The 23,750-nt window shown below is 41.0% G+C and overlaps 1 protein-coding gene across 2 annotated transcripts in view; it reads left to right on the forward strand.

Annotated features, from left to right (window-relative positions):
- The first annotated feature begins 1,056 nt into the window (after positions 1-1,056).
- Positions 1,057-23,750, forward strand: part of TNNI1 (troponin I1, slow skeletal type) — a 50,992-nt gene continuing 28,298 nt past the window's right edge. Inside the window, exons 1-3 of one of the 2 annotated variants that reach the window (XM_075264361.1) lie at positions 1,057-1,103; positions 14,169-14,204; positions 20,628-20,669. The gene's annotated coding sequence lies outside the window, so the exon portion shown is untranslated. The remainder of the gene's footprint in view (positions 1,104-14,168; positions 14,205-20,627; positions 20,670-23,750) is intronic. The other variant, XM_075264362.1, reaches the window with a different exon arrangement.

Consider the following 23,750-nt stretch of genomic DNA (forward strand, 5'->3'; position numbering starts at 1 on the left):
ACTCTTTGGCATGATTTTAGCCTTTCCATTGCTTTTGTGCTGCTTTTCTACATTGGTTTCCCCTCTGCTTTTTCTTTTCTGCAACAGGAGACATTCTACTCAAATTAAAACCCAACTTTGCAAAGCTGAAACTTTTTTTGCTGCTGCGGAAACAATGCTGCAAAAAAAATGCTGCGTTTTACAGTACCTGCAAATTTATTGAGATGCATAAAACCTGCATTTTCAAAAGCTGCTGTGTTTTTAAAAATCGCAGCATGTTAATTATACCTGTGGAAATGCTGGCATTTTTCCTGCAGCATATTTTAACTGCGTATCGCTACGTAGGGCCTTAGCCTTATGTCTTGAGGTGAATGAAACCACTGTGACAGAAGGTGAATGGCCACCATATTCTCTTACTCCTATTGCCACTATAGCCCTGAACCTCCTCTCTGCCTGAAAACATTGCACAATGATGAAATCTATTGGAAAGACAAGCCAGAAAAAAAAGTACTGTTTGTAAAAGTATTCATAATTTGCTATTGAATAAACAGTTCCATCTGTTTCTGTGGGTTTTTTTTTTTAAAAAAAAAAACCAGCTAAAAAGAAGCAAAAAACTAATTTGTGTTCAACTTTCATCAAGGACAAATAGCACTCCTTCTCTTTTTTTTTTTTTATCCAGTCCTGTTTTGGTTTTAAAAACAGCATAAAAAACCTGAACATATGTCCTTATCCTTAATACTTTTTGCTAAACGTATTATACTATTTTAATAAGTATTAGGATATATTTGTATCTTGGTTTCTTTAGCACATTTTTCTTTCTGTACATACAGTATTCATAGATGGCTGATCATTCTCCTGTGACTGGGAATAGATTTGGAACCTTTTGTATTCCTCTCCCACAATAGTGCCAAGGATTAAAATTGTATGCATAGTAGTCCCTTTTTTGTTCAGAGATCAAGGTCTGCAGCACAAAGACAGGTGCATGATTATCAGTCTTCCAAAAAAAGTATAGCTCTTAGGGAGACCGTAAATCCCTATGAATGTCACTCACCATTTAAAAATGTGTACACTGCAGAGACTTCTCAGTCTGATATACCAGCTTCCACCAACCAGGTTATAAAGAGGTAAGTGTTACACTACTACTGCATATAGACAAAAAAATAAATGGTGGTATTACATATATATATATATATATATATATATATATATATATATATATATATATATGTATAGAGATAGAGTTCGGTGCTCGTGGGACCTGATGCAACCATTCAGTATCTAGACCCATTAGTTGGTAATAACACAACCTACTAGCTTTCCAAACACACGCAACAAAATCCCTCCATTTGTACATGAAAAGTCATATGAGGCAGTTCTTACAATAAAACTCCAGCAACAAACTTTTTAGAGCTTCAAGAGTTCAAATGATCAGAATTTGATAAAGCAGGATTGCAGTGTGACTCTGCTTACATTAGTGAAATAGTTTGTATGGCAACACATTGATCATTGGTTATGTGACAGAAGTCATGGCCAAAGTTGCTGTGTAGCCCAACCTTAGGCGTAGATTCTGCTCCTAAATCCTCATCAGCTGCACTAACAGTCTACAACTTGGGAAAAAAATCTGCACATATTTTTGACTGTGCCACATGAAAAAACTGTGGATTAGTTTTACTTAGATTCAAGTCTATCTTCGTGTACATTCAGGACAGAAAACAATGTATGGGCTTATATAGTTACAGACTAGTCTGGCTGCTGCTTATTGTACTTGTACTATAGATGTTAAAGTATATTCTGATAGCTAGAAACCTCATTATTATTATATTTATGGGCAGTTCTCTGAGATACATTATACCACACTGTAGCTACATTTTTTCTGCTTGTCACAGTTAAATAGATTTGGACTAGTTTGACTGCTGCTATTTGTATTGTATTGAGATGTTAATATGTGTTCTGATGGCCAGAAGCCTTATTTTTATTTTCATGGGCAGTTCTCTGAAATACTTGAGATAACATATCCATATGTACTTTGTTTTTCGGGGTTATCCTTTTTTCCTCCATATAGTTGTAAGTTTTTAACGTAATTGATGTTCAATAAAGATGTATTATGTTTTTGTTTTTTTTACTTGAGGCTTTCCTGTTACTTTATTCGGTTTGAATATATAGGTTATTTATGGGATATATATTATGCCTGCAGTTTTGTAGGTTGAGTCATCCTTAAGTCTGACACATCACTTGAGATTTTATTTTATTTTTATACCCTACTATCCTAATGAAGTGAGAGTGCAACTCTTTAATTAAGTTGTAATTCATAATTTGAGTGTATATCAATTAGATATGTGATCCATGACCTCTTTCTCATCCACCTTTAGGCTAAGGCTGCATTCACACGGAGTAACGCTGGCCGTAATTTGAGCTTATTTTTACAGGCATAGAAATCCGAGGGTCGCGTTAACGTTGCATTTACGCTGCGTTTTATTTACTATGAGCGCATACGCGCCATTTTTTGCTCATGTAAACGCTCCACGTTTTTTAACGGAGCGTGCACGCGAGCAAAAAATGCCGTGTATGCACTCATAGTAAAAAAAATGCCACGTAAATGCAACGTTAACACGACCCTCGGATTTCTACGCCTGTAAAAATAAGCTCAAATTACGGCCGGCGTTACTCCGTGTGAATGCAGCCTAAAGCACCATGTTGTGGAAACACATCTTTTTTTGTTGCAGATTTTGAGTCAAAACCAGGACTGGATTGAGCAGAAGGGAGAAGTATACGTGCTTCTTATAGATTTCCATTTGTAGCCATTCTTGGTTGCAATGTGGCTCCATTCTCTAACATGAGGATCACAAAGCAACACAGTGATCTTTGGTCATACAACAGCAGTCATGACTAAAGCCACCATGCAGCCCAGGCCAAAATTATCTCAATACCTTGCAAGGCTTTATAAATTTCCTCAACTGTGCTTTGACTCTACTGCATTTTTGTAGAGTGTTTGTGGTTAGTTGTGGCTTGTTTAAGTATAGCATTTTTTGCATTTTTACATAGGCAACTCTGTAACATTTAAAAAGACACAACTGTTTGATGAGGGCGTAAAAAAAAAATATTGTTACTCTTTGAGGTTTGGCTTTAAGCTAAGGCTCTACATCACTTTGGGAAAAAACACAGTGCAAACGCATTGCATTTTTTCCTGCATTGCTTGTCACGAAAAGAGGTTTGCTTTGTGGACTTTCTGCCTCCATTATACCTATGGGAAAACCGCCAGCGTTTCAATAGGAATAATTATCATGCAACGATTTCCAAAACTAAAACGGTTTTAGAATTCGCAGCATTTCAGCTGAACTTATTTTTCTGCAATGTGTGGATGGGATCCGATCCACTTTGCATCGACTGTAAACACCATCTGGGGCCTCAGCCTCAAGCTTTTATTTAAAAAAAAAATGCAACAGAGTCTAGTTACAGCTTTTTTTTTTCTGATATCTTTACCCATAAATTTCTGATAAGTACTTTAACCTCCATTCACATTAAGACAAGGCCCCACATTGATATTGTTACTTTTTTATTGCATATTAATAATTTGAAAGTCTTATATACATTTTATCCCATTGGTGACTATTGCTAACCTCATGGACATTAACTGAATGTTAATGTCCATGAGGTTAACTGTAAGTTATTATTGTATATCAAGTACATAATTGTATACTGCATAATTTTTAATATTTTATGGGTTGGAGAATTCTGTCATTAATATTTTGGAATTTGTTTTTACATTTCTGGTATATATGACAAGGTAACTTCACTCTGCAGACCATTACAGCTATTGAAATACAAAATTAAGGCTAAAGCTGCATCTACATGATGACTTTTTTTTAACAATATCACAGTCATATGGTAGCATTAAATTCAATGTCAGTGAATAGGGGCTATTCGCATGACCATTATTTTTCATGGTTTGTTGTTGCAGAGCGTTAAAAGGTAAAAGGTCATGTCCTTTTTTTAATCATTTTTCACAATCAAATGCATGGGGGGTGCATGAAAAAGAGTGCCCCTCTGGACCAAAATATTGCATGTTGCAAGGCATTTACACAACGGCCACACTTAGAATATTGTATGCAATTTTGGGTCACAATATACAAGAAAGACATAAGAGAACTTGAAAAAGTGCAAAGATGGGCAACCAAAATAATTAAGGGAATGGGTGGACTGGAGTACAACGATAGATTAACAAACTTGGGATATTCAGTTTAGAGAAAAGACATCTACGGTGAGATCTAATAACAATATACAAATACATGAAGGGACAATACAAAGAACTTTTTAAGGATCTTTCTACTCCTAGGCCAGTGACAGTGACAAGGGGACATCCACTACATCTGGAGGAGAGAAGGTTTCACCAGAAACATAGAAGGGGATTCTTTATAGTAAGAACAGCGAGGCTCTGGAACTCTCTGCCCCAGGAAGTGGGGATGGTGGATTCAATAAACAAGTTCAAAGAGGGCCTGGATGCCTTTCTTGAAGAGAACAATATTACAGGTTATGGACTCTAGATTTTAAGGACACGTTGATCCAGGGTTTTATACTGACTGCCAGATTGGAGTCAGGAAGGAATTTTTTCCCCTGAAACGGAGCAATTGGCATGAGCCTCATGGGGTTTTTTGCCTTCCCTTGGATCAACACTGTAGGGGATTGTAGGATTATAGGTTGGACTTGATAGAGTGATTTCTTCGTCCAACCTCATCTACTATGTAACTATGTATAAATGTAGATTTATGCCATATGTTGCAAAAACATAGCAATTTTGTTTGCTGCTAAAACAGAGCAGTGAAAACGCTAGATTATAACAAGCAAAGTGAATGAAATTTTGTGTAATGTCATCCTTGCATTGCAAAAAAAAATGTTAGGAATCTGTTTCACACTTCTATTCTCAATGTGGGAAGAAGATTCCCACACTACAATTTTCCTGGCCCTATAATGATTGTAATATATATATATATATATATATATATATATATATATATATATATATATATATATATACAGTCCTATGAAAAAGTTTGGGCACCCCTATTAATCTTAATCATTTTTTGTTCTAAATATTTTGGTGTTTGCAACAGCCATTTCAGTTTGATATATCTAATAACTGATAGACACAGTAATATTTCAGGATTGAAATGAGGTTTATTGTACTAACAGAAAATGTGCGATATGCATTAAACCAAAATTTGACCGGTGCAAAAGTATGGGCACCCTTATCATTTTATTGATTTGAATTCCCCTAACTACTTTTTACTGACTTACTGAAGCACAAAATTGGTTTTGTAACCTCAGTGAGCTTTGAACTTCATAGCCAGATGTATCCAATCATAAGAAAAGGTATTTAAGGTGGCCAATTGCAAGTTGATCTCCTATTTGAATCTCCTCTGAAGAGTGGCATCATGGGCTACTCAAAACAACTCTCAAATGATCTGAAAACAAAGATTGTTCAACATAGTTGTTCAGGGGAAGGATACAAAAAGTTGTCTCAGAGATTTAACCTGTCAGTTTCCACTGTGAGGAACATAGTAAGGAAATGGAAGACCACAGGGACAGTTCTTGTTAAGCCCAGAAGTGGCAGGCCAAGAAAAATATCAGAAAGGCAGAGAAGAAGAATGGTGAGAACAGTCAAGGACAATCCACAGACCACCTCCAAAGAGCTGCAGCATCATCTTGCTGCAGATGGTGTCACTGTGCATCGGTCAACTATACAGCGCACTTTGCACAAATAGAAGCTGTATGGGAGAGTGATGAGAAAGAAGCCGTTTCTGCACGTACGCCACAAATAGAGTTGCCTGAGGTATGAAAAAGCACATTTGGACAAGGCAGCTTCATTTTGGAAACAAAAATTGAGTTGTTTGGTTATAAAAAAAGGCGTTATGCATCGCGTCCAAAAAGAAACAGCATTCCAAGAAAAACACATGCTACCCACTGTAAAATTTGGTGGAGGTTCCATCATGCTTTGGGGCTGTGTGGCCAATGGCGGCATCGGGAATCTTGTTAAAGTTGAGAGTCGCATGGATTCCACTCAGTATCAGCAGATTCTTGAGAATAATGTTCAAGAATCAGTGACGAAGTTGAAGTTACGCCGGGGATGGATATTTCAGCAAGACAATGATCCAAAACACAGCTCCAAATCGACTCAGGCATTCATGCAGAGGAACAATTACAATGTTCTGGAATGGCCATCCCAGTCCCCAGACCTGAATATCATTGAACATCTGTGGGATGATTTGAAGCGGGCTGTCCATGCTCGGCGACCATCTAACTTAACTGAACTTGAATTGTTTGTCCAAAATACCTTTATCCAGGATCCAGGAACTGATTAAAAGCTACAGGAAGCGACTAGAGGCTGTTATCTTTGCAAAAGGAGGATCTACTAAATATTAATGTCACTTTTCTGTTGAGGTGCCCATACTTTTGCATCGGACAAATTTTGGTTTAATGCATATTGCACATTTTCTGTTAGTACAATAAACCTAATTTCAATCCTGAAATATTACTGTGTCCATCAGTTATTAGATATATCAAACTGAAATGGCTGTTATAAACACCAAAATATTTAGAACTAAAAATGATTAAGATTAATAGGGGTGCCCAAACTTTTTCATAGGACTGTATATATATGTATATATATATATATATATATTGGAGGGGGGAAAAGGTAGGGTCAATAGGGATCAAGGAGGGAGGGACATTGTTAATTATGTACCATATGTCATCACATATCACATAATTATGTATAATATGTATCACACATGTATCCCAAAACATTGTTCATGTAGCAGCAATAGTAACAAAATAAGAGACAAAGAAAGTGTACCACTAATCAAATTCCTGGTTAAAGGTGAAGTCCCAGTGGTAGCAGAAAATGCCAACAAAGGATTAGAACTCATAACCTGATCATGCAGCCCATTTACTCCATAAATTTTTAAAGGCGGGTGTGTTGCCCAATCTAGATGACAACATATGTTCCATAGTACAATTAAAAGTGACTCCGCTAGTAATTTTAGGTATGCAAGGAAGATCGGAGCTCTTTCACAGTTGGGCTATCTTGGATATGGTAACAGTTAGTTAGAACATGGAAAATGATACATTGATCATCAAGGGGTAATGTGAGAATGCGCAAACAGAGAAATGTCACATGTGGCCCCCAGGGAAACAGGTACTGGACAACAGTATATAATAAATCATAAATTCGGGTCCAAAGTCGTGTGATTTGTGGATATGACCATCATATATGCATAAAAGAACCCATGTCCACATTACATCTCCAGAAAGTTTTGGATAGAGAAGGGAAAATAAGAGCTAGTTTGGAAGGAGTATAATACCACCCTTACATCACTTTCCTTGAGGACTCCAACTGGTCAATGCAATGAGATACCCTCAAAGGTAAGGAGAATACCTCAGTCCATTGAGCGTTGGTAAATGTCTGATTAAGGTCAGATCTCCATTTAGATCTAAAGCCAAGTTGCAGAGGAGGTGAATGGTCGCAGATAGCTTTAAAAACAAATGAAATTCCTTTGATCATTCTAGAAGGAATATACAAATATAAGGCAAAGGGAGAGTTAGGGACATTGCCAGGATGAGTCCTCTTTCAGAAAGTGACGAATTGGAAAATATTTATAGAATTCAATTCTGAAATAATTCACAAATGTGAACAAAGGAATGTAAAACTTTGTCTTGATACAACTGATCTAAAACCAGGAAGCCACCCTGGATCTGTTTCTGGATGTCTAGATCGGAATAAAGAAATTTAGGGTCTCCAGAGGGGCAAATGCAAGGTTAGTTTGGACATTAAGTTCAGTATGGCATAGTTTCCACACATTCACTGCTGCCTGCATTGTAACGCTAACCTTTGGAGATGGGAATCTGAAATGCTAAAGCAGCAATGAAAGTGGGTAACCCCGAGCAATGTCTCTCAATATCAACCCAATGTTTCCTTTAACACATGTGCCATAAGGCTTTTAACTGGTCTAAAGTAGATGCATAGTAACAATGCAGCAAATTAGGGCAGTCTAACCTGCCTTTGATTTCGGAGAGAAGCAATATGGTGGATGGAATTCCAGCTCTTTTGTGCCCCCAAATATGCTGGCAAACCCTGAAGGGTGTTAATATGATGTTTGGGGATTTTGATGGGGAGGTTTCTAAATTAATATAACATTTTTGGAACAAGGAACATTTTTGCCGCACAGAGCTTGCCTTGTCATGAGATGTGAACTCATGGATAATATCTTATCAAATTTGTATGGTCAGTAGAAGTTTAGAGTAGTCAGTCCGGCAAAGTTTTAAAGTTTTAAAGATTTGTAAGGAACTTGGACATTATTGGCCAGTTAGTTGTCATACAGTCAGTGGCGTAACTACCACCATAGCAGCGGTAGCAGCTGCCACAGGGCCCGGGACATTAGGGGCCCGGTGACAGCTGCTACCGCTGCTATCATTATTCTCGGAGGTCTTTTCGGACCCCCGAGTATAATGATCGGGGCCCCCTGTTGGTGGAATACTTTCCACCAACAGGGGGCCCCGAAGCTGCAGCAACGGCTGAGACACAGGACCTGCAGCTCTGGCTCCTGTCAGCGCTTCAGGATGCTCCCCCTCTCTCCCCCCTCCCTTTCTCTGCTGTCCTCTGCCCACCAATGAGAGGAGGAGGCGGGGCTTATCCCTGCCGAGCTCCTGCCATCCTGCACTGGAGGGTGAAAGGAAGAAGGAAAATGAAACTAAAGCTACACAGGTACGTACTGGGGTTACTTATTAATGTCAGGCATATGGGGTGATTACTTGTGTTTTAGTAACTCCATGTGCCTCATATTAATAGCAGTTAACCCCATCATCTCCCTCACATTAACCCCTGTGTGCCTCACCATAAGAGTTACTGATAGGTGAGACATATGGGGGTAATAATAATGAAGATACTTTATTATTACCTCCATGTCTCTCACATATCAGTAACTCTTATGGTGAGGCACACAGGGGTTAATGTGAGGGAGATGATGGGGTTAACTGCTATTAATATGAGGCACATGGAGTTACTAAATTGTAATGCACATGACCAGATTTTTTATCCACAATTTGTCCTGGTATAGCGGTCAGCGGGTGACGTGACAGTATTTAGTCCTGTAGGGGCCACTATTGGGTATAATACTGTGTGCAGGGGCCACTATTGGGTATAATACTGTGTGCAGGGGCCACTATGGAACATAATAGAGCGCGCAGGAATGCGTAGGAGGGACTCGGTCAAGATCTTCGGTGTCGGGGGGGCCCCATGTCAAAAGTTCGCCATGGGGCCCCGCCATTCCTAGTTACGCCACTGCATACAGTATAATCACTAATAACATATCTCAAATATGTTAATGCCAAACATGATATTTGGGCTGTAAATTTATCAATCCCAGACTATATAACATGCAGACTCTTCCCATGATTAAAATTCCTGTCCAGGGTACAGTGAAATTTTGATCTTGAACTTCAGATGTAATACTGGGAGGACCTTCCATACTCAATTCTCTGTGATTGAATGACATTATCACATGTTGACAGTGGCATAACTAGGAATGGCGGGGCCCCGTGAAAAAACTTTTGACATGTACCTCCCCACGCATCCGAAGACCCCGACCGACCACCCCCCTGCATTCCTGCGTGCTTTATTATGCCCCCTAGTGGCCCCTGCACACAGTATTATGCCCCATAGTTGCCCCTGCACACAGTATTATGCCCCATAGTTGCCCCTGCACACAGTATTATGCCCCATAGTGGCCCCTGCACACACTATTATGCCCCATAGTGGCCCCTGCACATACTTTTATGTCCCATAGTGAACACCCATGAACAATTATTATACTCTGGGGTCTTTTTGCGGTGTACCAGATTGACAAGTTTTGCCAAAGAGGTGTGCAACCATTTCTAATGTTGCCCTCATGTCCCCCTATCCTCATTCTCAACTCCCGGTTCGATTTCCCGACATACTCTTTTTCACAATCACAGACAGCCCTGTAAATAACACTTTTTGTTCAACAGGAGATAAAGTGTGTGATTTCATATCTGATGTTGGACTTTGAAGCCATGAAAGTGAAACTAGTTATTAAAAATGGGCAAACTATGCACCTACTGCATTTGTGACAAGGTAGCTCAGTAGCAGTAATAGTGCGGATCCAACCAGTCAGAGACAGGAACACAATGTCTGATGCCAACAGGTTTATTTGGAAAAAAAACTGCAAAATAAATAAATCTTCACTTCAGGTACAGAATAAGTAAAATAAAATACAGCCTTAACTTTAGGCAAAAAAACATCAAACAAAACCCTGCTCATCCGAGCACTAACTAAACAGTAAAAACTAACTATATGTGTGGCTTACTATCAACCACATGAACAAACAAAGTAGCACAGTATAGTTTCCCAGACTCTCAGTATTTCAGAATACAGACTCCTCTCACTCCCAGGATCTGTCCTGAAGTGTAGGCTCTGCAGCCTTCTATGGCCAAATAATGAGCCCAGCACCCACACCTGGGCTGAGGCCTACACTAGACCCGCACTGGACCACATATACATGAGAAATCTGGGGAAGATATACTGTGAGTCCAGTACTCTGCCTGTCACCTTCTCACATAGGAAATAACAGTAGTAGACAGTGGCGTAACTAGGAATGGCGGGGCCCCATGGCGAACTTTTGACATGGGACCCCGCCCAACTGACGCCGAAGACCTCGACCGACCCCCTCCTCCGCACTCTATTATGTCCCTTAGTAAACCCTGAACACATTATTATGTCCCTTACTGGCCCCTGCACACAGTATTATGTTCCTTAGTGGCCCCTGCACACAGTATTATGTCCCTTACTGGCCCCTGCACACAGTATTATCCCCCATAGTGACCCCTGCACACAGTATTATCCCCCATAGTGGCCCCTGCACACAGAATTATGTCCCTTACTGGCCCCTGCATACAGTGTTATCCCCAATAGTGTCCCCTGCACACAGTATTATCCCCAATAGTGTCCCCTGCACACAGTATTATTTCCCTTACTGGCCCCAGTATACAGTATTATGTCCCTTACTGGCCCCTGCACACAGTATTATCCCCCATAGTGGCCCCTGCACACAGTATTATCCCCAATAGTGGCCCCTGCACACAGTATTATGTCCCTTAGTGGCCCCTGCACACAGTATTATCCCCCATAGTGGCCCCTGCACACAGTATTATCCCCAATAGTGTCCCCTGCACACAGTATTATGTCCCTCTGTGGACACCCATAAACAATTATTATACTCTGGGGTCTTTTCAGACCCCAGAGTATAATAATCGGAGACCCGGGGTATAAAAACATTAAAAAAAACACTGTTGCTTACCTGTACCCGGCTCCTATGCTGTCGACCGCCGAACATGTCCTTCTTTAATGACGTCGGATGTCACATGACCCGGGAAGCATGCCGGGCTCATGTGACGTCAGAGACGTCAGACGAAGTAGGACAGAGGCCTGGCAGGATCATGGAGAGGTAAGTAACAGTGTTTGTTATGTTCCCTTACCCCTCCGGTCCGCCGATCATTATACTTGGGTAGTCTGCAAAGACCCCCGAGTATAATGATAGTCTTTGTGGGGCCCGCGGTGTCACTTGCCGATCCCGGCCCAGCCAGGATCGGCAAGTGAATAGGGCCCATAACGGCCTATTTTTTTAAAAAAACTGCAGCGGTAGCAGCTGTCACCGGGCCCCCTAATGGCCCGGGCCCTGTGGCAGCCGCCTCCGCTGCCTCTACGGTAGTTTATTTAATTTATTTGTTTGAACCTCCCTGTGATGACAGGAGCTAGGTAGAATATGTATGTATTAGTGTATGTATTATTGCTTATTCGAATTAGTCCTACATATACCTATAGGAATGTTGTGTTTATGCTGTGTTATCAATCTGCCTCAATGGTTTGTGGATAATCGTGCACATCAGGGAGAGTGTGTGCCTACATAGGCAGTACGGAGACTTACAAGTCATTCCTGCTCTGCCAGGGATTTTGGGTAAAAAAATATGCAAATCTATTCTCCAGGATGTAATTAGGAGAACAGTGCACTCTGTGTGCCACCCTCTAGAGGGCAGCATCCTTAACATCATACATGACTCCTATCATGAAAAGTCTCCTATCATGATGAGGAACAGATTCCCAGTTCCGTTTTGGCCTATTGGGCCTCCTTAGCATAGCGCAGGGATACTGATTTGGCAGAGTGAGAGACTATAGACCAGGGTCAGGGGATAATCGTACACATCAGGGAGAGTGTGTGCCTACATAGGCAGTACGGAGACTTACAAGTCATTCCTGCTCCGCTAGAGAATTAAATCCACATCATGATAGAAGACTTTTTAACTGAGTCATGCATGATATTAAGGATGCTGCCCTCTATAGGGTGGCATACAGAGTGCACTGTTCTCCTAATTACATCCTGGAGAATAGATTTGCATATTTTTTACCCAAAATCCCTGGCGGAGCAGGAATGACTTGTAAGTCTCCGTACTGCCTATGTAGGCACACACTCTCTCTGATGTGTACAATTATCCCCTGACCCTGGTCTATAGTGCATCAACCAAAATCAGATCCCGGGGCTTGCTCTACACTACTCTTCACGACGCTCATTCTGACACGTAAACAGAAATCACATTGAGTTCAATGGGTTCCATCTTATGTGCGCTACACATTGAAATCAATGTATAAGGAAAATGTTTGTTGTTGTACCGTGTTAGCTAGTGGGTAGGAAATATAAAAACTAAAAATTTGAGAGTCTTCAGTAGTTGATATCTTTTTTAATGGCTAACTCATAATGATGACAGATTACAACGTTTTGAAGCTCTCGGCTTCTTCTTCAGGTATATCTAAAAACAATTTCTGAAGGATTAAGAGTAGAATTTACGACGGAGTGGGGAAAGAAGCTTATTGTTATGTACAATTAAACAATTCCACAGTTCCCAGGTTCTTATCAGTTCACAGAGTGTTTTTATGGCTGTCTCAGTTCAGTGATTTCTGTAGGATGCCATGAACCCATGTGACAGATTCATCCCTTTCTCCAGTGTTTGAAGCAGGGTCATAAACTTGTACTCATAAATCCGTCCCTCTTTCCTGGATTTAAAATTCCCTCTTAAAACCAAAATTTTCAAGTCATTGGTGATATTATGATCTTCATTGCAGAAATATTTTGGCATGGGAAGGTCCATTCTTTGTTCTCTAATTGTATGGCGATGTGAGTTTATCCTCATGGAAATCTCCAACTGGACGAAATTTTGATCTGAATAATTACATAGACTGCTTCAGACACATGGTCAAATCAACTATACTGGATACAAACAAAAGACTGCCGTCTAACATAAGTGCCCAGGAAAGAAGGGCCATACAATCCCTGAGAAATAACAAAGACATCATCATTAAACCAGCAGACAAAAGTGGTGCAATAGTCATGATGAACACATCAGACTACATACAGGAAGCACACAGACAACTGACTGACACACAGTATTACTCCAAATTTGATTCAGACCCTACAGAGGAGTACTTCAAAAAACTGAAAAAGGTTATCTCTGGCTTATCTAATAGAGCAAAAAACCTAAGCGGCCTCATACCAGCAAGTCCAAGGATGGGGACCTTTTATATGCTTCCAAAACTGCACAAATCTGGGAAACCAGGGAGACCAATCATGTCATGTGTGGGCACCCTCACTGAACAGATCTCTGGATGGGTGGAGGGCATCCTCAAACCTTTAGTGAAGGATACAGCCAGCTACCTTCAGGACACCACATACCTATTAAATAAACTATCTACTATAGGTCCCCTTCCAGATGGAACCATCCTGGCCACCATGGATGTAGAATCCTTGTACTCTAACATCCCACACCAGGACGGTAAAAATGCCTGCCAGTTTTTCATGGAAAAACAAGGTATGAATGCTGAATCGGTAGTGAAACTCACAAAATTCATACTCGCCCACAATTACTTTTCTTTTGGGTTCTCTATTCTGAGATTTTTGCAATTATTCTTGCATATGGGCTCTCAGCTGTCTGTGTCTGCCCTGGTGGCAATTAGCTATCATTTGTGTTAGTAAGTATGGTACTTGACCATGCAAACCACATATTACAAACTTCTTGCTAACCAACTAAAATAAAAATTGCTCATGCATATTTTTTTTTTTTTTTCACAGGAGAAGAGTCTTATTAGCATTATGCCAGAGTCGTAAGTATACAGTTTATGGGGAGAGGGAAGCCAAATTGACAGTTATTTTATGCATGATTTTATTAGTATATTGTGCACTTGGACATATTCAGTCATCTAAAAAGGATTTTAAAAAGCAGCTCCTCCATATAATAGAATAAGAATAATTAGAATAATAAAAATAGCTGTAGATCCCTTTTTGCAAATTGGAATAAGACTAGCATTATACTCCCACTGCATGGGCTAAGTGACCTTCATTCCACTATTGTTTTGGGTCAAGCTCTATCTTACAGTGGATGAAAGTGAAGTAAGTGAAAGGGCAAAAAGCACCAAGGATTCCTGATTCCAGATGGTGAAGCCTGATTTTATAAGACAGCAGGAGTCTCCATTGAAAAAAAAAATAGTGAAAAAAGTGAAATACTAATTATAATTGTACACTATATCACATCCCAAAATTACATAAATGAATGACAAATATAAAATACATTTATAAACTATAACAGCTAATTAAAATCCTGTACTTGAACTACCAGTGAAGTAGGGAACTTAGCTGTTCTATGCATGTGCGGAATATTACACAAGCTGCACAAGTACTGGATTATAGCAAGTACTGACATAGGAGACGAGAGCAATTAATTGAAAGTAGAGTAGGGCTGGAAGAATGGTAAATGGCACTCCAACTAAAATTAAATAACTGAATATATGGCTACTTGTGTGACCCTGTTCTCCTCCTTCGGCCCACCTTAATTAGTTTACCTAAGTTTGCCTTATAAAGATAGAGAGATAGGTTATGTTCAGATTGCTCAATATGGACTAGCATAACCAATTGTAGTTATTTTATATCTATTTTGAGACAATACTAATCTTAGTATAGTCTTTTTATGGGAGGAATATGCAAATCTGTCTCCCAAGATGTAAATAGGGAGACAGTGCCTCTGTTATGCTGCCCTCTATGGGAAGCACCCTGAACATCATGCCTGACTTTCCCAGAAGCCTTTACTGCATAATGTGGTTTTTTTTTTACCAAGTCAATTTCTCATTACACATCAGAGAATTAGATACACAACAGCACACACTATCACACATCAGGGGATTAGATACACAGGTAAGCACACATCAGAAGATTAGATGCATAGTTCATCACACAGTATCACACATCAGATGATTAGATACACAGCTCAACACACATAATCACATATCATTGGACTAGATACACTGATCAACACACATCATCACACATCAGAGCTTTACTTCAGGTTTCCTTAACAACCCAGCTATTTTTCTTCACTGCTGCAGGTCAGCTTTAAAGGGGCAGGATGCTGATGATGACACGGTTACACAAGTTCACATTCACACAGCTTTACTTCAGGTATCCATAACAACCGATCGCAGATTTTTCACTGCTATCAACTTTCCCTGGGATCACATGCAGGTTATTCACAGACAATTCTGAGTTATCATGTCTGTGCTGTCTGCAGCTCTGCTCCTTCTGCCTTCTTCCTAATTTGGTAGCTTTAAGATGCTGCCTGGGGACAAAGCCATATAAGAGGATCACTTAGGGCTATGAAGATGACCTTAGATTAATTTTAAAGATGAGAATATCATCCTTAAAATAATGCCAAAATCATCATGATAGCTCTTGCAGCTTCAGATTGATCCATTATTAAAAATGCCATCAGGAATTGAGATCTGCATTGGGATCTCAATACCAAACACCGTATTCACCAGCAAATCATTCTGGATCTGTATCATGGTGATCTTGGTATCATTTTAAAGATGAGATTCTCATTTTTAATAATAATCCAAGGTCATCTTCATAGCCCTAATCAATCCTGAGAAATCAGTAGCAAGGATGTACTATATATATAGATAAGCGAACAGCGTTCGATCAAATAGGTATTCGATCGAATATCAGGCTATTCGAGATATTCGATTCGAATCGCATACCACAAGGGAAACGCAGTAAAAATTTGTATCCCCTCTCACCTTCCCTGGCGCTTTTTTTTGCACCAATTACTGAGCAGGGGAGGTGCGACAGGAACTATGACAACGTAGGCATTGAAAAAAAAAAATAGGAAAAAGTCATTGGCTGACGAAATCAGGTGACCTTGGATTTATAAGAATAGTGTCAGTCATGTTCATCACAGTAGCACTTTGGAGAGATAGGGAGAGACATCTGCTGAGGGTCAGATAGACGTAGGTACTGTTAGGCAGGAAAACTGAACAACAACAGCTCTTTTAAGAGCTATACTGCAGCAAGAGGCGATATACAGCTCAGTGTATCCCCCGAAGAAACCGAAGCTGTATACAGCAATATATATATATATATATATATATATATATATATATATATATATATATATACACTCAATCCAGCTTTCCTGATTGTATAACACTCAAAAAACCAAAGTGGTATACAGCAAAATATACGCTCAGGGCTAATTCACATCTGCGCCCAGTCTCCGTTCATACAGGTTTCCGTTTCCTGCACAGAACTGAACAGGAGATTGAAACCTGCAGGACTCTTTCAAATGTATAGTGCCGCGTATACGATCCCGGTTCCCATTGAAATCAAAATCTCACACGGCGTATACGTGCCACATCACGTGGCACGTTACTCCGTGTGAACTCCCCCTTAGAATCCTTAGCAGGGCATGCATGGCCTTATGTGTAAGGAATATGCAAATTAGACCACATTGGTGGAATAATGGAACATTGTGGGAGACAGGCAGTGTGGCATTTAAACAGGTTCACAGTATTCTTTATTTAAAAGAGTTTCCCATTATGCATACTTATCCCAATTCCCAGGACAAGAAATAAGTGTCTGATCGCTGGGGCCCCAGTGATCAGGAGGACAGGGGGCTGAAAATCTCTCTAAGCTCTCCTTGTGAATGAAGTGTCAGTGCTCCATTCACTTCTAAGGGGCTGCGGGTGCTACCAGAGATTGCAATCACGGCAGCCACATTCAAGTGAACAAAGTGCCGTTCCTGCAAGTTCACTGAAAATCTATTCACAAGGAGAATTGGGGGAATTTTTGGTCCCATACCTCCACATCACTAGGAGATCCAACATAAGTGTCCATAATGGGACAACCAGCCCTATTAAAGGGAGTTTTTCAACAAATCCTAGCCCTACAGATGGAAATGTTAGTATTGTCTAAATCAAACAAAGCTTGAATTCACAAGGGGAAAACACAGGTTAGGGTCACCTGAATCAAACCCAAGTTTTCCCATTGTGCATTGGTGCCTCTATTGCTGAGATATTGCCATTTTCGTAATTATCCAGATAAGCTTTTTGAAACAGATAGGGAATTACTGTTGCTCCAAAGAGGTAAGTGGCATGTCCTTATTACTCCAAATAGTTTATTTACATAGTATCTAAAATAGTGATATATCAATCGAAGCACGATTCACATGGGGTTTGATTCAGGTGACCTAAAATAAGAAAAATAAAAAACATGATAGAAGAAAACTTCCATTATGTTTTGTACTTTGGGGCGAATATAGAGGGCATGAAATCAAAGTAAATACGGAACAGACTGAGCATATAATTATACAGTATTGATAATTGTGTACCATAATTTTCAATAATTAAGCATTTAATTTTGAAACTGGAATTGGTAACTTTTTTCCACCCAACTGGCTCTAATTCCAACTACATAACCGTGGGAGAAACCAGCCATTGTAGGTGAAAAATTACAAGTCTGTATATCTTCCACAATGCAGGAAGGGAAAAACATTGTTCCTGGGAAAACCATTTAGGCTAAAGCTCCATGTAGTGTATACAGAAAAAAAAAACACTGCAGAAAAAACAGCTGCAGAAACATGTCACATTTTTTTGCACAGCATTTTTGTTTGCGATATCACAGAGTTTTCCTCTGCTGGTTTTCTACCATTATTATACCTATTCGGAAAACGACAGCTTTTTGGCAGAAATAATTGACATGCTGTGATTTTCAAAAACACAAGCAGATTTTCCCCTGATGATTTTTTTTTTCTGTAATGTGTCTTTGAGAATTAGTCAGGTATTGTAAAATGTAGCAGTTTTTTCCTGTGGCATTTTCGACAAAATGCTGTGTTTTCACAATGTGGGGCCTGGCCTTAAGCTTCTTCCCTATTAATATATGTACATGCACAAAAAATTTCTACTGAGTAACATATTTTTCTGTTTCTTTCTTTGTGCAAACGACAAAATATGAACTAGAGAGGTAAGAAATATATTTTGAATATATATGTTTATTGTTTTTGCAAATGTTCCTTTCCACAAGATAGATACAAAAAATAAAACTTAAGGCTAGGTTCGCACCTGCACCCAACCTCCATTTGGGGTTTCTGACCATGAATCTACTTAATGCGGAAAGAAAAGTCCTGAAAGCTGTGAAAAAATTAAATGCATTTAGTATTCTGGCTATGGCACGCTGCGTGGGTCCTTAGCCTAATAAGGATGTTCCACATTATTAAGCAGGCCACAGGTTTCAAGCAATATGAGAAAGAAAAAGGATGCTGAAAAGCATATCTAATGAATACATTAGATATTTCACAAAAACCTAACCGTGATCATCATACTGTAGAGAGATTTGGGGCCGATTCAGAGCACAGGTGGGTTTGTGCAGATAAAGACACAAGAAGGAAGAATTCTGCCATACAAATTCATCAGATGAAGAGAACATCTGCTAAAATACCAGTACAAAAACGCAAACAGGTATTTGAAGCTGCTGGTGCCTCTGGATTACCACAAACCTAAAGTGTACGATCATCCAGAGGCTTGCATTTGTCATTAAACTACTATATAGCCACCCCTAAACAGTTATCACAAACAGAAACAGTTGCAGTGGGCCCAGACATACATGAAGACTCGAACAGTTTTGAAGATTTTGAAACAGTTTTGAAACTAAGTTGTGCCATGCAACTATTGATCGTTCAAATGAATGGATTAATGAGTGCATGGATGGTTCATGGCCATCATGTTCCGACAAGTCATGTTCTGAGCGATAATCAAGAGGAGAAAGCTAGTAGGCTCCTTTAGTGTCCCTAAAAGTGTGAAAACGATCTCTGCAAAGTATATTAAGTTTCTGACTGACCACTTTCATCCACGGTACAAAAAGAAGAACCATGTCTTCTATAGCAAAATCATCTTCATCCTTGGCAATGCTCCACATCTCATGCAACACAAAATATCTGAGTCATTGGCTGCTATGTGCATAGAAAGAGACAAACTTATGGTATAGACACCATCCTTCCTTAGCTCAACCCTATTACCTTTGGATTCCTTTGCAGTATCATCAAACAAAAGATTTAAGGGTGAGAGGCAGTTCATATTAAAACAGTGTCTCTGGGAGAAATTCAAACACAAGCTATCTAAAAAAAACTCACAATTTCAATGGATGCAAGAAATGTGAAGGTGATATTAAAGAAGGTGTCCTATGTTAAGATATAATTTGGCCTTTTTTGAGCAAATGCAAATATGACCTCCTAATGCTGCAAATTCAACAAATGACAATTTTCAGTTCCTTACAACCTGGTGGTGTAACCAGGAATGGAAGGACCCTGTGGTGAACTTTTGACATGGGCCCCCCCCCCCCCCGACCGACGCTGAAGACCTCAGCCAACTGACCCCTACCGCCGCCGCCCCCCCCCCCCCCCCGTGCACATTTCTGCACACACTATAATACCCCATATTGGCCCCTGCACACAGTATTATATCCCCATAGTGGCCCCAGTACACAGTATTATACCCCATAGTGGCCCCAGTACCCAGTATTATGACCCCATACTGGCCCCAGCACACAGTATTATGTCCCCATACTGGCCCCAGCACGCAGTATTATGTTCCATTGTGGACACACATGAACAATTATTATACTCTGGGGTCTTATCAGAAACCAGAGTATAATAATCGGAGGCCCAGAGGGATACAAACATAACAAACTACTGTTACTTACCTATCTCCCGACTCTCCTGCATTCTCCGTCACTGTCGGTCATCTTCCGGGACGTCATGTGACCAGGGCCCTGCGTCGCAGGTCATATGACGTCACACAAGTAGGCCGAAGCCTGCCTGGAGAGGTAAGTAACACAGTTTTTTATGCTATCTTACCTCTTCCGGGCCTCCGATCGTTATACTCGAGTATAATAGTGATTGTGGGGCCCGCGGCGTCACTTACCAATCCCGGCCCCTGCCAGGATCGGTAAGTATATAGGGCCCGTTACCGGCTGGAGTAACTCTAGATGGTAAAGGCCTATTAAAAAAAACAAAAAACGCAGCGGTAGCGGCTGTCGCCGGGACCCTAATGTCCCAGGCCCTGTAGCAGCTGCTACCACGGTAGTTACGCCATTGTTTGGAGTGTATAATCTGCTGGCAGTTTCTCTTTGTCCACTTATTCCTGCAAAATTTTTAACTATTATGAAGATGTATGAAAAACATTAAATATATATTCCTTTTCCTCCTAGAGAAAATCAAAGATTTCAGCTTCACGCAAACTCTTGTTAAAGGTAATTTAATTTAGAATATGGGATATAGCACCACACAAAAATGTTTTTTAATATAATTTGACATTTCATAAGTATATACTGTAACTTTTTATTTTTGCACCTTGTTTTTTTTTTAAGACAAGTAGTACTGTATTTGTGAAATGTTGCGTTATGTCTTGATAAGTATATTAACATTATGGTTTGAACAACTTGGGTAACCCTGAACAAACAAGTAATAAAACATAACTTTTATTATATAAAAAATAAAAAACATGGGACTTGTCCCTAAGGTGAATAAAAACTTAACATCAAAGATTCACTTGATACAGGATACCCGATCTTTCTCCTGTATTATTGTATGCAGGTATATAGTCACCCACCCCTTCTCCTTTAAAACCCTTTCTATTCCCAATTCAGGTATTCATGGGTTTATGCATAGATGGATTACGAAGGGTTAATTAGACTTTCACTGGGTTAACTCTTCCTGCTGATAGCCAAAGTTTCCTCCCTGTTAGTCTTAGAGGGCCGTGGTCCTTGACCTAATTAAATTGCACCCATTCACAGTCAGCGCCGCACCTCCCATGAGGCGCCCTGAAGCGAGCGCTTCAGGCGGCGCTATGTCAGGACCCCAGGGAGGGCGGCATTTTTGATTACCTAAGCCAGTCCAGGACAAGCTGTCCTGGACTTGCTTAGCACCGAGCGGTGGTTTGGGGAGGCCACTGGAGCAGCGCTGCTCCAGCAGCCTCCCCTCACGCTCAGTCAGAGAGCAGGTCATCTCCGTGCCTGCTCTCTACCTGCGAACGGCACTAAGCCCCGCCCCCTTCACGTCGCCACGCCCCCTTCGCTCAGCCACGCCCCTTCACGCCACCCCCTCCTCCCGGGGGGGGGGCAGCTTTCTATAGTTCGCCTCGGGCGGCAAAAGGGGTAGGTTCACCCCTGTTCACAGTGTATATTGAAGGGGTATAAGGGCTAGGGTAATAAATTCTGCTACACTGACTCCTCTGTGTCGTATGGTAGTCAGCTCATGATTCAGTGTCTCTGGGTCAGACTGTTTGAGATCCCCAGTCCCTGGTCAGTTACCCCTCCCCCCTGCAGATGCAGTGGTGTGCTTAGGTCAGGTCATAAACAGAGCCCTATAGTTTCATGGATGTTCAAATTCTCAACGCACGTTTCGCTAACTGAATTAGCTCCTCATCAGGAGAGATTATAGGTTGGGAGATTAATAGCACAATAGATAAAGATGTGCAGTTAAAACCGCATTTCCTGTGACCTTAGTGGTAGGTCCCAGTACTCCAGCAAGTCCGACACTGTGTGCTGCTAGTGCCTGGTTTAAATAGCTCTAAGATGGAGTCTGTAGCCCCGCCCCTCCGCCACCCCTCCCGGGCTCAGCCAATCAAATGTTGCCAAGTACTGAGCACATCATCGGGGGTTTGGCGAGGGGGCAGAATCTCAACCACTTCCTGAGTTTGTTGGTCGTACGTACCTATCATTCTAATAATGTGTGTCTCCTGTTCTTTTCTTTTAGGTACTAATAGTTCTCTCGGAGTGGCCCTTGCTATTCCCCTCGCTTGTTCAAATATATGGCGGGGGTAGCCCCTATTGAGGAAGCGGTTCATGAGCAGATCACTCTGTGCATCAAAGTCAGTAAGGTTGGAACAGTTCCTCCTAACCCGGAGGAACTGTCCCTTTGGTATTCCCTTTTTCAGGGCCTGGGGATGATGACTGTCCCATCTGAGCAACGTGTTGGTTGCGGTATCTTTTCTAAACAATGTTGTTTCTAGTCTTCCTGAACCTAGAATGGTAATCTGGATATCAAGGAATGACATGGATTTTGGGTGGGTGGTGGACGTGAATCTAAGGTTCAAATCGTTATTATTCAGGCAGTTGACGAATTCCTGAAATGCCTGAGTTGTCCCGGACCAAATGATGATGATATCGTCAATAAAATGAAGCCATACAATGATGTTAGAAGCCCATTGTTCACACGCCTCTCCAAATACCAGTCCCTCCTCCCAACTCCCCAAATAAAGGTTAGCGTAAGTTGATGCGGCGGGGCACCCCATTGCGCTGATGGTAAATCTGACCATTGAAAAGGAAGGCGTTGTGTGATAGGACGAATTGCAACAGTTCCAGGACAAAGCTGTTGTGCCGATGGAACCGATTCCCCCGGGTCCTAAGGAAGCACCCCACAGCCCCACACCCCCTGTCGTGGGGTATGGCATGGTACGTCCAATGTTGCCAGGGCCGCCCCCGATGGAACTTGGATGTCCTCCAAATGGCGGAGGACATCCATCGTGTCCTGGACATACGACAGGAGCGCCAACACAAAGGGGCGAAGGATGGTATCTAGATAAATGCTCGCCCCCTGCGTCAACCCGTCGATGCCCGAGACGATGGGGCGGCCCTTAAGGGGGGATACCCCTTGTGTATTTTTGGCAAACAGTAGAACGTGGGGACCTGGGGGTTTTCGGGGGACATAAACTGATGTTCTTTAAATGAAATGAGACCTTCGTCCCTAGCCTGGTCCAAGATGTGTATAAGTTGGGATGTGAAAAGTGGGGTTGGGTCTGAGCTCAGAATTGTATAGCTACTAGGGTCATTGAGGATTTGTTGGCACATTGAGACTTATTCTTCACGGTTCATTAGCACTATGTTCCCCACCTTGTCAGAGGATTTAATAATAGTGTTACGGTCTTCTTCCAAATCTCTGAGAGCTTGTAATTGGATCGCACTCAGGTTTGGTCTCCTGAAACTCGGTTTGGAAGCTAATACTTCCAGCTGTCCTACCACCATTTTTTCAAATGTGTCAATATATCTCGAGTCGCAGGGTGGGGGGTTCGCCCGATTTCTACGTCTCAATTGTGTCAGGGCCTGATTTTCCTCCATCCCCTCATTTTCTAGCAAAAGTCCCTCCAGGATTTGAATACCCTCGAGATATCTCAACCTCAACCCCTAAGTCCCTGGCATTCCTATTTTCAATTGTAGCCATAAATTTGCACCAACGGAGTTTTCTCACGAACAGAGCCACGTCTTTCACCCACCCAAAATGATGAAATCTAGTAGATGGCACATATGATAAACCTTTTGTAAGCACATCCAATT

Source organism: Leptodactylus fuscus, chromosome 2 (genome assembly GCF_031893055.1).
Source record: "Leptodactylus fuscus isolate aLepFus1 chromosome 2, aLepFus1.hap2, whole genome shotgun sequence".
Lineage (NCBI taxonomy): Eukaryota > Metazoa > Chordata > Amphibia > Anura > Leptodactylidae > Leptodactylus > Leptodactylus fuscus.